This window comes from Corythoichthys intestinalis, chromosome 7 (assembly GCF_030265065.1).
Source record: "Corythoichthys intestinalis isolate RoL2023-P3 chromosome 7, ASM3026506v1, whole genome shotgun sequence".
Taxonomy (NCBI): Eukaryota; Metazoa; Chordata; class Actinopteri; order Syngnathiformes; family Syngnathidae; genus Corythoichthys; species Corythoichthys intestinalis.
In genome coordinates this window covers 10,035,651-10,052,099 of record NC_080401.1, presented here as the reverse complement: position 1 = coordinate 10,052,099, position 16,449 = coordinate 10,035,651, and the positions used below count along the sequence as shown (strand labels likewise).

General features: G+C 39.4%; 1 long non-coding RNA gene across 2 annotated transcripts; it reads left to right on the top strand.

Annotated features, from left to right (window-relative positions):
* Positions 1-3,447: 3,447 nt before the first annotated feature.
* On the top strand, positions 3,448-9,667 carry LOC130919268 (uncharacterized). Of its 2 annotated transcripts, XR_009063930.1 has the most exons (4): positions 3,448-4,036; positions 4,979-5,065; positions 8,764-8,910; positions 9,025-9,667. It is a non-coding gene; the product is annotated as an uncharacterized LOC130919268 (long non-coding RNA). The 2 variants fall into 2 exon arrangements; XR_009063929.1 differs by lacking the exon at positions 3,448-4,036 and having other exon boundaries at positions 4,891-5,065.
* Positions 9,668-16,449: the final 6,782 nt, after the last annotated feature.

Here is a 16,449-nt window from a genome sequence, read left to right as displayed (position 1 = left end):
ATTCACATCTGCTCGTTTGGATGCTGTTTAGATGCTCACGTGACATCAAAGGCCACTGAATTCTCTTTGTGACGTCATAATGTTTTGGCGCCACCTCCTCCGGACGTCCTTCATGTGTAGGGAGAACTTTTTTTCTTTTATTCTCATGATTAACCAGAAAAAGTGTTTTTTAAATTTTTTTTTATTTATTATTATTTTTTTTAACCCTTTCAGGACAGGTGGCTCTACAGTGGACATCCAATCAAAAGTTATCATTAGCTTAACTCGTTCACTGCCAAACAAGGTTATTTCTAATGACATTTACTGACAAATCGTGTTGCTGTCCTTGTACAATTGGTGTATATCGGGGCCGGATGTATGGAGGGGGGCACGGCCCACCCAGACATGAGTCGTGCCCACCCAGTCAAAATGTCCGTGTTCTGTTATGCATAAAAGATTGATGGGTTTTGTGATTGAATACCTGAGTTTTATTGCTTTTACGTCTTATTAGCATCATCTAGTGGACGTCTTAATTTACTGCATCTCATGCGAACTTTATTTGAAAGCAACTTTAGTCTGCTACACGGAAGTGACGTTGTTCAGTAGCAAATCACACGCCGCAGTCAGTTCGCGCCGTCTCTGTGACCACTTTGCCTTAAATTTGAGGTTGCATCGCCAGTATGTATTGTTTAAATGTGTTTAAAACTGTAAATATGTGAACTGTGTGTACTTCAGTGCAAAAAAGTGAGACAGATTCACTTAGCATGAAACTTGTGATATGCTAATGGAGGAAGTCGGCGTGATGTCACGATTACGTCACCTCGCTTAGCAACGTGTCGCCATTTTGTGAAGGGGGTACGCACAGAGGGAAACTCCGGATTTTTTGACATCAGGCTTAATCATCGAGTTAGGGGGGGTTAATTAGTGGAGTAGATTTCAAAATATTACGTAGCGTTTGTTAGTCTTTTATTATTTTTCAGGGCTCCGGAGTGGCTATGCTAATGCAAGTCAATGTGCCCAATTAGCATACCAATAAAAAAAACATATGCACGCAGGAGAATCACCGATGACCAGTGTTGTTAATCTTACTGAAAAAAAGTAATTAATTATTGTTACAAATTACTTCTCCCAAAAAGTAATTGCGTTAGTAACTCAATTACCTAAATGTAAGAGTAATTAGTTACTTGGCAAAGTAATTGGTGATAATTACTTTTTTTTTTTCCCTCAAAAAAAAAAAAAAAAAAAACACATTGGCCACACTATGTGAAGTTTTTTGTGAAGGTTTTTGGTACAATTGGCCCGAGCCCAATTCTTTACCCTAATTTACCCTTTACCCTGAATCAACTGTTAAAAGTTGTTAAAATTGCTCCCATTATTGCATTTGTTCCTGTCTCCCTACTTTCGACATATGAAAGTTTTAAAACTGTTTCATCATTTAAAGATGGATTCAAGTCAAGATTTTGCCGATTTAGAAGTATTTTAGATAAAAAGTTACTTAGGTTCGCTAGGAAGGTTCTCTACAACAGAGCCGTCCTAAAAAGTCTACTGCTTTAAGATGGCGGCTGTCTACTAACGCATTTAGTGCCATGCAGTGTTGTTAATTTTACTTTAAAAAAGTAATTAATTACAGTTACAAATTACTTCTCCCAAAAAGTAATTGCGTTAGTAACTCAGTTACCTGAATGTAAGAGTAATTAGTTACTTGGCAAAGTAACTAGTGATATTTTTTTTTTCCTCAAAAAAAAAAAAAAAAAAAAACCACAGGTCACACGATGTGAAGCTTAAAGGGTTTGGGGGACAATTGGCCCTAGCCCAATTCTTTACCCTCCACTTAACTAGACACAAGGGTATTGCGATAACTAGCTAGTAACCTTTGCTATGTGTGGAAGTCATTTAAAGTTGTGAATCAATCGTTAAAGTTGTTAAAATTTCTCCTGTTATTGCATTAGTTCCCTTCTGTCTACTTTAAACATGTGTAAGTTTTAAAATTGTTTCATCATTTAAAGATAGATTTAAGTTAAGATTTTGCCGATTTAGGAGCATTTTAGATAAAAAAAAAATTACTTAGGTTCGCTTGGAAGGATCTCTACATCAGGGCCTTCCTGAGAGGTCTACTGCTTTAAGATGGCGGGTGTTTACAAACGCATGTAGTCCTTAAAACATGTTGGCAATGCAGCAGTGTCTGTCATTTGAATCTAGTTCTATAATATGATATCTACCGTGTCATGTGGGTGTAGTTTGTCGGCTATGGCTGCGGTCAGGTATTATTGGAGCCACCTAGCATCGCGGTTGCAACGGCGTCTTCCCCACTCCTGCTCTGCTCTCGTCCCGTGAGTCCGTTTCTCTCAGACTTTTTTTTATTCAACCAACTTAGTAACGCATAGTAACGCACGCCTTTCCCGCCTCAGTAACGGTAACGGCGTTGCCAAAATGAGAAAAGTAATTAATTAGATTACTCATTACTGGAAAAACTAACGCCGTTAGTAACGCCGTTATATTGTAACGCCGTTATTAACAACACTGCCGATGACGCATGCAGTCAGTAGTGTTGGCTATGTTTTCAGGATAAAGTTATTAAAACTTACCATTGCATGTCTATAACTGCAATATGAAGAGCAACATTAGTAATTCAGTTGCTTTGCAGAGAACAAGCGCCGGGCACTCAGGGCGGTGGGATATCACGTTGGTCTTTTCACCGCAGTTTTTTTTTTTTTTGTGTTGTTCTGCCAAAATCTGCTACATCGGCGAATTAGTCGAATTTGACACCCAAAGTACTACCGTGCGCTCTAAACTTGTTTTGTTTAGATGCATACAAGCATAACATACAAAAAAAATGCCTGAAGAAAATACTGAAATGCAGTTATATCAAATAAGGATGGTGTAAATTCGCTACGTGACTAATGTGGTCAACTGCTTCAAAGCTAACACAAAAAAAACAATGGTTAAAAGTATTAGAGGGTAATACATGCAAAAAGTATCTTTGAGGCAGTAAAAAGGTTCTAAAAACCTAAATAAAAACAAAAATAGTGAGTTCTCGCTGCTTCTAATCGATGTGCGCATACGTGCGGATGCTTGCGCAAGCGCGCTGAGCATTGTGAAGGACGTTTCGCCGCGTAGTAAGGAATGGCCGAACACCGGCAACGACCCAACTTCCCGACACGAGTTTTCATGAACTCAATATATCGCTGCATAGTGACGATGAAAAAGCATTTCGATGCATAAGAATTTTTACCACTTATCAACAAAGGTGTTCTAGAAAACTTTTTTCTTCGTTGACAAGATCAACTGAAAGAAAAAAAAAGGCCAGCAGGCCCAAATGGACAGCTATCAATGAGGTAAGTAAATTCCTGCATGCCTTATTTTGCCGCTGGACGAATATTCGTAATGGTCTCATAATAAAACTACCTATGGTATACTCTAAGCTTCATTCTACTTCAGGTAAGCAGCTCAGTGGAGTAGATTTCAAAATATTACGTAGCGTTTGTTAGTCTTTTATTATTTTTCAGGGCTCCGGAGTGGCTATGCTAATGCAAGTCAATGTGCCCAATTAGCATGCTAATAAAAAGCGATATTCACAGATCTAACACAGTCAAATAAATTGAAAACGCAGCTCAATGTACAAAAATCCCCTGCAGCCAAAAAAAATGTCGCACCACACTGCCGTAATTTATTCAATTCTGCGGGACTATTGTTTCATATGCGTAATGGAACTCCACTAGAGAGCAGTGCTACGGCCACTTGTCTTCACGTCAGTCTGCACGAAAGGACGTCAGCATGGTGAAATGTGCTTTTTAGAACTTGTGGAAACATACAGAAGAAATGGACAAAAGAAAGTGTCCACCGCTTCCCTGTGAAGAACGAGGAACTATATAAACTTTGGTTACTCTCTGCTGGATATGACATTCACACACCGGTGGAAAAAGGACTAAAATGGCGAATTTGCAGCAAGCATTTCGCAACAACCGACATCAGGAAAACATTTTGTGGCTATTCTCTCCTGAAATCAAATGCTGTGCCTTCGACTGCCCAAACAGCTTCAAGATCTTCGGATAAAAAGGTAAAAAAAAAAAAATCATGTATGGAAATATATCGCATATACACTTCTACTAGGTGTTGGTATACATGCACGCCAAAAGCGAGCTACTTGTAACAAACATCGGGCATATTTATGGTTCGTGTTTTTAAATAGGAAACAACGATCAACTTTCATATAACCATCCCAAATGCAGTAAATTATTCCAATTTGGGTTGGGTTCGGTTTACAAATGGTTCGTAATTGGTTTATGTTGTGCCGTTCGTAACTTCGTAGGGTGAGCTTTTCCTCTGTCATGTCCTCGCGCGTCCCGAGAGGTTTTCTAAATTCATGTAGATGCTGCTGCTTTTTCTGTCTGCGTTCTACTTTCTCTTTATAAAACTCGGACATACGCAAATGTGTTGAACATAACTTCAAGTATTATTTCTTGAATTACAAGTGGCCCCTTTGAACACTTGATTTAAAAACTTGAAGTTGCGTAATTTGTGGACTATAATCCGCTATGTTTTTCCCTCATTTTAAATCCTGCTGCTTATAGTCCAGTGTTGCTTATTTGTTGGGTGAATTGAAAATGTGTCCAAGCTAGACTTCTGTAACCTATATACTTGCGCTCTATCACATGAGGATTTTGGCACATTCTTTTTGAATCATCCTATATTATAGTACAATTAGTGTATAAATATTATAATTTAAGTTACTCGAGGCCGGGTCGAGTTTCCCCTTTTTTTGGAAATCTAAATATTGTCACCCTACCTATAGTAAGTAGTTTTCTTCGTCCCATTCCCATTCAGGCATTTATTTAAAATTTTGTCGTTTGCGTAAAAGCAGAACTGCATTTGTAAATATTAATGTAAATGCCTGAAATCACATGAAAAAAAAACAAAGCGAGCAGCTCTCTCTTTTGTATGATAGGCCTTACTAAGCCAAGCATTTGTTCATACTTTCTTTTGTGATAATGAAATATAGGTAAGATCTGCTGTACCACAGTCCACGCCAGTGAAGGATACCACATCAACATCAGGCCAGCCGAGGACAATTCAACAATCATCACGAGTAAGTGATCATCTAGTAATAATTGCCACATGATATTAGGTTTGGGAACCTCTGGGTGCCTCACGATACGATACGATTTGCGATACAAGACTTATGATAAAGATGATCTCACAAACAATACAACAATTATCGATAAATCGGTCAGGAAATGCTTCTAGGATATTCAACAACAAAAAATAAATAAACAGAGAAACTGATTGGACCTCTACTAGAGATCCAATTAGTTCGAAGAGGGAGGGATGGCAGTGGATAGTTATTCGCTGCCAGCCAACTTTCCACTTCAAATGGATTGGACGTACAGTGGGGAGAACAAGTATTTGATAAACCCATTTGCAGTGTATCAAATACTTGTTCTCCCCACTGTATATGGCTCTCAATGAGCTCAATTTGGGGCATTTCACATCATTTCCAGTTTATTTTCGATAACTTCCTTTTAACGGGTCACTTCCTGTTGATTTAGGCTTACTGACCACTCAAAAATGTCCCCAAACAGTTAGGAAGCAACTCCAATGCAACAGGAAGTAACCTGTAAAATGCCCTAAAATGAACAAGAAATGACCTGTAAATGACATGCTCTGGTTTCAGTGCCATTGACTGTGCTCAATGTCCAGTCTACTCAAAATGAATTGCATGTCTAGCGCCGTCAATGGCAGCCATTGAGCAAACATAGACACTCATCTAATAAAAGATTTTCTTTATTTTATATTTCTAAACAGTGACACCTTTTGAACACTGGCCAGGGCAAAGGTGGATCAGTTGATACAAATCACTGTTGTTTCCAGAGAAGGGTCATCTAACTCTAATCAGAATATTTTTTTGAGCATTGAGGTCCTCATTTGGCATTCGCATTCACACTAGCAAGCATCTTAAATATTTGCAAATGCAGGGCTACCTTGGCTTTGTCAGAAAATCAAGCAGACGACATTTTTACATATTCCTGTATGTGAATTGAGGTGCAAAGTTACGACACCACCTCTCATTTACTCTCTACTTACTTACTTCCTCTATTTTACGCTACAAATCTCTATAGCTTTATGTCCTGATAATTATGTTTTAGTGTTTGTTAACTGCTCAGTATGGTTGTCTAATGTGATTGAATTGTGCGCTTTTTGACAAAATAAGGGATATAGAAAAAAAACAGCTCAAAGGCCCAACACAGCTGAAGGTTGATCTCCTCTCCATCTCAGTCACATGGGTGGACTTCAATCAGGATCTTTTCCACCAGCTCTTGGCCACAGAATTCCTCAGGGCACTGACGTACGTAAGTAGGAAACTGCAGCTAAGGGAGTCCTGCATTTGCAAATATTCAAATGCTATTCGCAACTATAAAGAGTGCCCCCCCCCCCTTCACACTCAGGCAGCGACCCCTCTGCTTGATTGCTTGTTTGAGTAGTCTGTTGTTTGACAAAGCCAATGTAGTCCTACATTTGCAAACATTCAGATGTTAATTGTACCTATCCACCTGAGTTTGGTATAGTGGTCATCTAATGACTTTCTGGTCTTTCTTTATAGCCAAAAACACAATCCCCCTGCACTTCTAGTGTTTCAAATATATATCACTTTTTGGTGGGAGTATAGACCCTACCCACGTGACGTCACAACTCCGCCCTCCTGACTGGTGCCGCCCAATTGTCCGTCAACACATCGTGTTTACCTGTTACGGCTACGTACATTCCTCCTATTTACGGCGTGTTTTTCTGCTCGTTAACATTAATAATCAAAATGGTGAAGGCGTGTGTGGCGGTCGGTTGCAATAACAGAGAAGATAGACGGAGAGACTTGAAGTTCTACCGGATTCCGAGAGACCCGGAGAGGAGAGAGCGAGATGGGCTGTTGCAATTCGACGAGAAAACTGCATGGGCTCCAAACGATTACCACAGATTATGTAGTAGTCATTTTATATCTGGTAAAATGCATTTAATATATATTTAGAGGGTTTGGGGCTGACAACCACAATTAAGATCATTGCTAGGCTAATCGCCGACAACATACACGTATGTATGTAGTGAGAGTGCTATTACTAAACCATATAAACATTAAAGAGCATACGACACGAGAAAAAAAGTCTTAAATGGCATTATTATGTGAATTAGAATCATATTTTGAGACGATTCGACTATATACAACAATTTAGCAAAGCACAGATGACGAGAAATTAGCCTTTTAATCTGCCAGTTAGCCACGCCTACCATTATAGGGCTTTAGCGTCCCCAACAGGTGGATGACGTCAGCGGTAGACTGGGCTCGTCGATTTTACTATTCAGCCCATTGAGGGGGAATTATTCAGAACGAGGAAAACGCGACGAAGAAAGCCGCCAAATGTCATTGTTTCAGTCTCTCTACTCCAATATTTTTACAGGATATTCTTTTTATCCAAGTATTTTTCCCCAATAGCAATATAAATGGCTTGAGAAGGACCAGTCAGCTCGTCGAGGGAGAACTATTCACAACGAGGAAAACGCGACGAAGAGAGCAGCAAAATGTCATTGTTTCTGTCTCTTTACTTCAATATTTTTACAGGATATTCTTTTTATCCAAGTATTTTTCCCCAATAGCTATATAAATGGCTTGAGAAGGACCAGTCAGCCCGTCGAGGGGGAACTATTCACAATGAGGAAAACGCGACGAAGAGAGCGGCAAAATGTCATTGTTTCTGTCTCTTTACTTCAATATTTTTACAGGATATTCTTTTTATCCAAGTATTTTCCCCAATTGCTAAATAAATTGCATGGTCATGACAAATAACAGTCTTGTGCTGAATGGAATATGAAATAATAAAAATGCATTTATTCAGGACGACATGGCAAAATTACTCCATAATGGTCAAAACTGTCGACTTCGCCTTTACTGTCGCACCTCCCGAACTATATTTTATGACACCTAAATCGGACATATGTCATTTCCCTTCCCCGGCTTCGGAGAATGTAAACAAACCAGAAGGCGTGACAGCTAGCCGACATGCTAACCCGAACCGAGTGATGTTTCAAAGTCTTCAAAGCGGAAAATCACACATAACTATCCTGGATTATTTGACATGACGACCCGGTTGTCTATTGTCGTCGCGGATCGGCAAACCGCCCAGCGGAGAGCAATTTACAGTTTGTTCCCCGGAGGAGGGTGGCTGGAGTTGTTGTGCAGCTAACGGGCTGCTGCTAATGACCATTAGGACAGCTTTTTACATGCCTATCAATGATCAAACGTAAGTAGTCCTTCATTTAAAGGAAGTTTGTAGTGTTTACTTTGTAATCGCTGTATTCATATTTGACATAATACAAAACAAGATGTTTACTCACTTCCTCGTAAGTCCAATGGTCCCACAGTAAATATCCACGGTGAATGGGAACCTTTTGAAACTCCAAAAAGGCGCATACGCCTCTCCCTCATACAGAATGATTTTTCTGCAGCCGTTTGACTGGCGTGATGCAAAAAATAAACGTATTAATCCGCTGTTTGTTTAAAACAAAAGTACACAATGATGATCGACAGGAGCAAATTTTTGACTAAGTTGTTGCCTCATCAGGACACCAAATCGATTAAATCTTTTTTGTCTCCTGTATTTTTTGGCTGAACATGAAAATACTGCATTATTTATTTTTTTCTGATACTTGGGTTTGCCTTATTCCGTGGTGCGGTTGTGTCTATAACATTGGCGTATATCATGACATATCTCACAAGCTACTTTTTATTGTGATCTGTAGGTGACCTGGAGGTATAACACAGTGCGATGCTGAAGTACACCCAAAAGAGGCTCCACTTTGTCTATAACTCCATGAAGGCAAGGACACTGATGTCTGTTATGGACCACAATGAAAATGTCGGGCACCAACAACAGAGGAACGCTGATGGTAGGCTTACTCATGCGTCATGGACCAAACTGAAATCTGTCAACATTTGTCCCATTACAATTGCACTCTACCTTTCTTATCGTGTACATATCTCTATCAAATTTACTCTATTAGGCACTTTGAAATACAGCTCGGAGTTTCCAAAGCAAACAAAAAGATGGGTTGCCCGGAGCTGTTACGAGCCAACAACGCAGACATTCAGAGAGAATTTGGTGGAAGCGTGTCCTGGAAAGACGGCAGGATCCATCATTAAAGTTTGCTGAGCCAGACTTCTATTTCAAGCCTCCAACTACTATTCCACCGAACATTGTAAACATCGAAAGGACTGACGAAGAAAAAGTTTTTTTTACAACATGTCAGTCGCTTTAAAAAATAAGTAGGCAGACATTTTCCTTTTTTTTTTAATAGATATCTTATAATGTAGATATTTTTGAATGAACGACAATAAAAAAAACACAAATATTGTATAATTTGTGAAATGTGAAGGTTTAAAAGATAAAAAGTTTCTGGGTATGGAGGAAATGGTATGAAAAGGTATGTAGGTAAGTCGTACTTAGAAAAATTGCATAGCATCTTCAGCTTCCCTAAAACCATTGTAGTTCTCACTGACAGAAGGGTACTTCTCACGGATGCAGGAGACGACACACGATGGAAGAACACGTCGCTGGCCTCTTCCCAGATGCTCGCCTTTCAACGCCCAATCAAGAACAACCCTATATGCTACCAATCAGAGTTGCCTAAAACAAAACCATAATAGAGGGTGATTCAACAAGAAAGTTCCAAAATCATCATGTTGTAGATCAACAGTATATGATAAAAAGTTACAGAACTCTAGATTATTTAGCAATATACATTTTAAATATACCCAACAAATAAGCAGCACTTGACTACAAGCAGCATAGTCCGCAAGTTACGTAACTTCAAGTGCTCAAAGGTGCCCATCACCGGCACTTGTAATACATGAAATGATACTTGAAGTTATGTTCAACACATTTGCCTATGTCAGGGTTTTATAATGTTTTTCATTTTTGACATCCCGTGATGATTTAGGCACATTCTCGTAAATAATTGCCATACAGCTACTGCTTTTGGAAATGACATCATGCTTTTACGCTCACAATGCATTACAGTTGAGATGATATAGCTGCATACCTGAAGTAAAATGAAGCTTAGAGTATACCATAGGTAGTTTTATTATGAGACCATTACGAATATTCGTCCAGCGGCAAAATAAGGCATGCAGGAATTCACTTACCTCATTGATAGCTGTCCATTTGGGCCTGCTGGCCATGTTTTTTTCTTTCAGTTGATCTTGTCAACGAAGAAAAAAGTTTTCTACAACACCTTTGTTGATAAGTGGTAAAAAGTCTTATGCATCGAAATGCTTTTTCATCGTCACTATGCAGCGATATATTGACGTCTGAAATTCATATATTTCAGGTGTGTTTTGCGTCTTTTTTCCTAAAAACGTCTTAAACGTGGCTTACTATTATCACGAGTCACTGGCGAAAGACGCGAGGAGGCGATGCAATTTAAAAACAAAGCTGCCGATACAAAGTCGCAGCTGATAGCTGGATAAACAAAGGAATGACCTGCAGTGGAGTTCGGAAACATCTACAACTACCTCATAAAGTCACCCAGTAAATTGACCTTTATCATTTACGTGGAATATGTACTGTGTGGAACTGAGAAAATTGGTAGTATATACGAAGTGATTATTTCTGTCATTACCGGTAATTCGCCTCCAAGCTTTATTTAGCCGTCAACACGTCATAGCAAAAAAAAAAAAACAATTCCCACCAGGCCAATAATATACCGATTGACTAATCAGAGCAGTTCACGGCAAAAGAAAACGCTTTGCGAGTTGCCGGTTAAGATAAAAATAACCACTGCCTTGTCTATTGAATCGTAGCAGCTAATTGGGGCAAAAAATAATCGATTAAACTCACCAGTAATAAAATGACGACTGCAAACGTAAATGTGCTTGGATTTAGGTTCCCACAGGCGAAAATAGTCCACGGAACCGTCTTCTTTTACTATTCCTCGATTAATTGCGCCTCCGAAGTTCTTCATTCTTCCTCGTGAGAAGAAGTGCCCACTCTGGTGGGTAAAACTAGATCCGGGACTGGTGTATATGATGATAATCACTGTTAATGAGTCACCTCTGAATTTGGTGGAGTTTGTTGTGTATTGGTTTAGTTGTTTTTGTTTGTTTTTTGCTTTTTGTTTTTCTCTCTTTTTTTTTTTTTAATTGTGTGGATTTAAAGCCGATGGACGGGAGTATTCCACGAAATTAGAATGCTGGACAATGAGATCAGAGGTGGGATATAAATAAAATTTTCTTCTTCCCACTCCCTTTCAAGTGCAAATAATTATTCTGAACTCTACTGTATTTCTGTTTCTTTTGTGCATGCTTGAAATAAAAAAAAGCTTCATTAATTCATTCAATAAAGCCGAAGAGTTAACCTAAATTTATCGATAAAATAGAACTTTTGTTTGTGTGTTTGCATGTGTGTGAGAAGGTCTGTCCCTCTGCCTCATGAACCTAATGGATCATTCTGTTTGTCACCTTCACTCGGGTGCATATTTGTGTTTGTTTCGACAAGGTGATTACTACCTTGCATATTGTTATCATTGTGTGACATTTTTGCAATAATCATTGATTTACAGTTGTGGTCAAAAGTTTACATACACTTGTGAAGAACATAATGTCATGGCTCACTTGAGTTTCCAGTTATTTCTACAACTCTGATTTTTCTCCGATAGAGTGATTGGAACAGATACTTCTTTGTCACAAAAAAAAAAAAAAAATCATAAAGTTTGGTTCTTTTATGAGTTTATTATGGGTTAACTGAAAAAGTGATCAAATCTGCTGGGTCAAAAATATACATACATGGATCTGAAAAAGCGAATCATTGACTTGAACAAGTCAGGAAAGTCACTTGGAGCCATTTCAAAGCAGCTGCAGGTCCCAAGAGCAACAGTGCAAACAATTGTTTGTAAGTATAAAGTGCATGGCACTGTTTTGTTACTGCCACAATCAGGAAGAAAACGCAAGCTATCACCTGCTGCTGAGAGAAAATTGGTCAGGAGGGTGAAGATTCAACCGAGAATCACCAAAAAGCAGATCTGCCAAGAACTGGAAGCTGCTGGAACACAGGTGTCAGTGTCCACAGTCAAGCGTGTTTTGCATCTCCACGGACTGAGAGGCTGCCGTGCAAGAAGGAAGCCCTTGCTCCAAAAGCGGCACCTTAAGGCTCGACTGAAGTTTGCTGCTGATCACATGGACAAAGATACGACCTTCTGGAGGAAAGTTCTGTGGTCAGACGAAACAAAAATCGAGCTGTTTGGCCACAATGCCCAGCTATATGTTTGGAGGAGAAAAGGTGAGGCCTTTAACCCTAAGTACACCATGCCTACCGTCAAGCACTGTGGTGGTAGTATTATGCTGTGGGGCTGTTTGCTGCCAATGGAACTGGTGCTTTACAGAGAGTAAATGGGATAATGAAGAAGGAGGATTACCTTCAAATTCTTCAAGATAACCTAATGTCATCAGCCCGAAGATTGGGTCTTGGGCGCAGTTGGGTGTTCCAACAGGACAATGACCCCAAACACACATCAAAAGTGGTAATGGAATGGCTAAATCAGGCTAGAATTAAGGTTTTCAAATGGCCTTCCCAAAGTCCTGACTTAATTCCATTAAGAACTTGTTGACAATGCTGAAGAAACAAGTCCATGTCAGAAAGCCATCAAATTTAACTGAACTGCACCAATTCTGTCAAGTGTGGTCAAAGATTCAACCAGAAACTTGCCAGAAGCTTGTGGATGGCTACCAAAAGTGCCTAATTGAAGTGAAAATGGCCAAGGGACATGTTACCAAATATTAGCGCTGCTGTATGTATATTTTTGACCCAGCAGATTTTATCACTTTTTTCTGTTCACCCATAATAAAGTCATAAAAGAACCAAACTTCATGAATGTTTTTTGTGACAAAGAAGTATCTGTTCCAATCACTCTATCAGAGAAAAATCAGAGTTGTAGAAATAACTGGAAACTCAAGAGAGCCATGACATTATGTTCTTCACAAGTGTATGTAAACTTTTGACCGCAACTGTATGTATGTTGGACATGAGAGAAATGTGACAGCACATCACCCTGAGCCTGGCTGCCTACCTATCTAGTTCACTTTTGATTGATTGACTGGTTGGTTAGCTAGTTGGCAGACTAACTTGCTGACAGACTATTTGGTTTAAAGACTGACTACCTTTTTTCATGTTTGATTTTGTTCCAACTACACTTTCTTATTTAATTTTCGTTTTAAATAAGAACAGATCTTATTGCTCGGTCTGTATTTCTTTCTTTATATGAACTTTCAGTTCATATAAAGAATAAGTTCAAATAAAAGAATTTCCAAGCACTTTATTTGTCATTATTTTTATTTTCCCTAGAAATCCTAATCGATATCTGAAAATCAGGTTTGAGAGAAAATAATTGGAATTTTCTTGTTAGGCAAAATCCAAAAGCCCTATTACCACTTTTCCACTGAAAAAACAACCGTGCCCGTACGGAGCTGGTGCTTGTGCTATGCTTCTATAGTTTGAATTACATGCTTCCCAAGAACTGGATGGGTTCTTCATTCGCAACGAGACAAATTGGAGCCACGTCACTGTGTCATTGTAGAAAGTCCATACATCATTACATTAGCAAGTAAGCGAAAGCGGGCTGTGTTTGGGAGAGTGGGTGGGTGAAAGTCCAAAAATTTATTTTATGTACAGTATGTGTGCTGCATGACACATGATAATAAGTGGCAGTGCTTTTCCCGATCCCAGTGTCTTTATTAAGCATAACGGTGGAACACACAACAAGCTGTGAAAAAGGGAAAACACTCTCCGCTCAAGCTCAAGCCCCACAGCAAATGTTCGTCACGTTCAAGTGTTCCTGGTTTGCGGGTAAAATCAGCCGAGTCACCGTGGGCAAATGCGAGAGTGTACATCTGCGGTCCAAGGCTTTACAATCCTACTGAAGGACCCCTGCCAGTTCGACATTTCTAATGTGACGAGATCGCTGAGTACACTTGCATGGTCATTGATCTTTTACTTGCAGCTAGCAACCACCTAATCCTGCCAAGACCAACAAGAACTTGCCAGGCGGGCATCTACCAGCAGCCACACACGGCCTAGAGTAGGGTGTCAAGGCCGTTAGGCCCAAGTTTAGGCAGCCGGCAACTTCATCAGCCACCGTCATAACGCAGCGTCAGAAGGAGTTTACATGCTATTGCTTGACTCGACTTCCACCTTTTGACTGCCTTAGTCTTTACACACAGTTCCTTGTTGTTACAATAACCCGTCTCCTGCCTCCTAATGTAGTTAGTGCTTCTCTGGCCCAGAAACGAGTTGGTGCCTGCAAAGCACCAGTTTTCAGGTCTAGTATATGTCAGTGTATAATCATGCTTGAACATCTCACAGATTTTTTTTCCCAATTAACCTGAGATGAACTGACAGACACAAGGGTTGTCAGCACCTGACGATTATACACTGACATATACTAGACCAGACAGGCTGAAAGCGGCCCACCTGTCACTTTCTGCTGCTGGTCAGATTTCGTTTTGTACAGCCGGCTGTAGGGGCGTTCCCGACATTGCACCTGCAGCTAATTCCTGCTCATCAACAGTTGTATAAAAACGCAGGTGATCCAAGAGAAGGGTGCCGAGATATTACCTTGCTGGTTGCCATTCGACACTTTTAACTTTTGAGTCTTCTTGCTGCTTACCCCTAATAAATGCAACACAAGGAATAATCATCAACGTTGGAGTCTATCCTACTCCCATGTGATATATTACAACTGTTAAGACCAATAGCACACTCGGATTCCCATTCTCCATGTCAAGCAGCTGACCAGATAAAACCAGAAAAAAAAATAAAAAAACAGATATTGAAACCAAATCAAGAGGAATTCACCTCGAAATGCCCGAAAAATCAACAGGAAATGAATGATCCAAAATTACAGAAAGTGAGCTGTAAGTATCTTAAAATTACATGGCAGTCACGTAAATTAACTCACTGCCTGCCATTGACAATGATAGACGTCCAATTAAAATATGCTGGAAGGACTGACTGTAAATGCTCATTTTCCAGTGCCATTGAGGGCGCTTCACGTCCAATCCATTTTGACTGGAAGGGGCGAATTCACGAACATTCATTTACCTCCTCCCAGTCAAAATGGACTGGGCGTCGAACCAGTAAATTAATTTGTTTGGCCCCCCAAAAAAAAGAAAAAAAAGAAAATGTATTTTACATATGCCTTACACAACATTGTAGATGTATAAAATTTGACAAGATGTTTGATTTTTAATAGTTTTAAGTGAGCAAATTGATGATGAGTGTGATCAAGAAATTCAATCTTATCGGTACTGCTCTTTTCTGCAATATGACTAATGGATTAATGGTAGATTTATAACTGTTTCCCCACACTTCAACACAATATGTGATACATGGGACGACTACTATTAATGGCAATAAACGTCAAATCCATTTTAACTGTTGAAATAGATAATACTTCTATTGCCGTCAATTAGTGTTTTCATTAATTTCCCTCTATTACTAACATTCACAACACATACTCTATGACCTGGATTGGCAGTGAATGAGTTAAGCTAAGGATAACTTTTGAATGGATGGCCACTGTAGTGCCACCTGCCCTGAAAGGCTGAAAGAGTAAAGAAAAAAAAAACTTTTTAAGGTTAATAAGTAGAATAAATAAAAGAAAAATAAAAGAACGAAAAAAAAAAATTGTTGAATCGAAGTTCTCCCTATTCCTGTAGGACGTCCGGAGGAGTTCGCGCCAAAACATTATTACATCACAACGAGAATTAAGTGGCCTTCGATGTCACGTGAGCATCTAAACCGCATCCAAAGAGCAGATGTGAATTGGCCAGACGCTGCATTCGAGCACACGCGATTCTTCGGGAGGCACGCAACTTACCTGAAAGAGACTTTTCTACGATGGAAGATCATGGAACACCTCACATCTCAACTTGCTGCATTCCTTGAATGGCTGGGAGGTAGGTTTCATTAAGTTTGTTTTATTTGCCATAACGTTTTGCGTCGTGCCAAATTGTTGTGAACTGCACCGTGTAAGTTAGCGTTTTGGTTGTCATACGTTGACGGAGAATTCGGTACTTTTCAATAACTTAACGCTTGACGGCTAACATTTAGCAAACTTTTAACTGTCATTCAGATTTGCCAAGTCAAAAATAGCAGTTGGAATATGGCGTCGTGTTAAATCAATTGCGTGCCTACTACATTTTAGAATTTAATATTACGGTATACATGTATATTTTCTTTTTCTGCCCGTGGGTGTTTATTAATTCTCGCTTTTCGATCGATGCATCGCGGTTGTCCGCTTAAATTCAAATTTAAGAAAGTGAACATCATTCGTGTCTACATGTTGACTGTACAAATCAAATTCATAGGGAGGTATGTGTCGTGTTATATGTTCGAACATTTGTACAACACTTTACAGGTTAACATTTTTATTGTT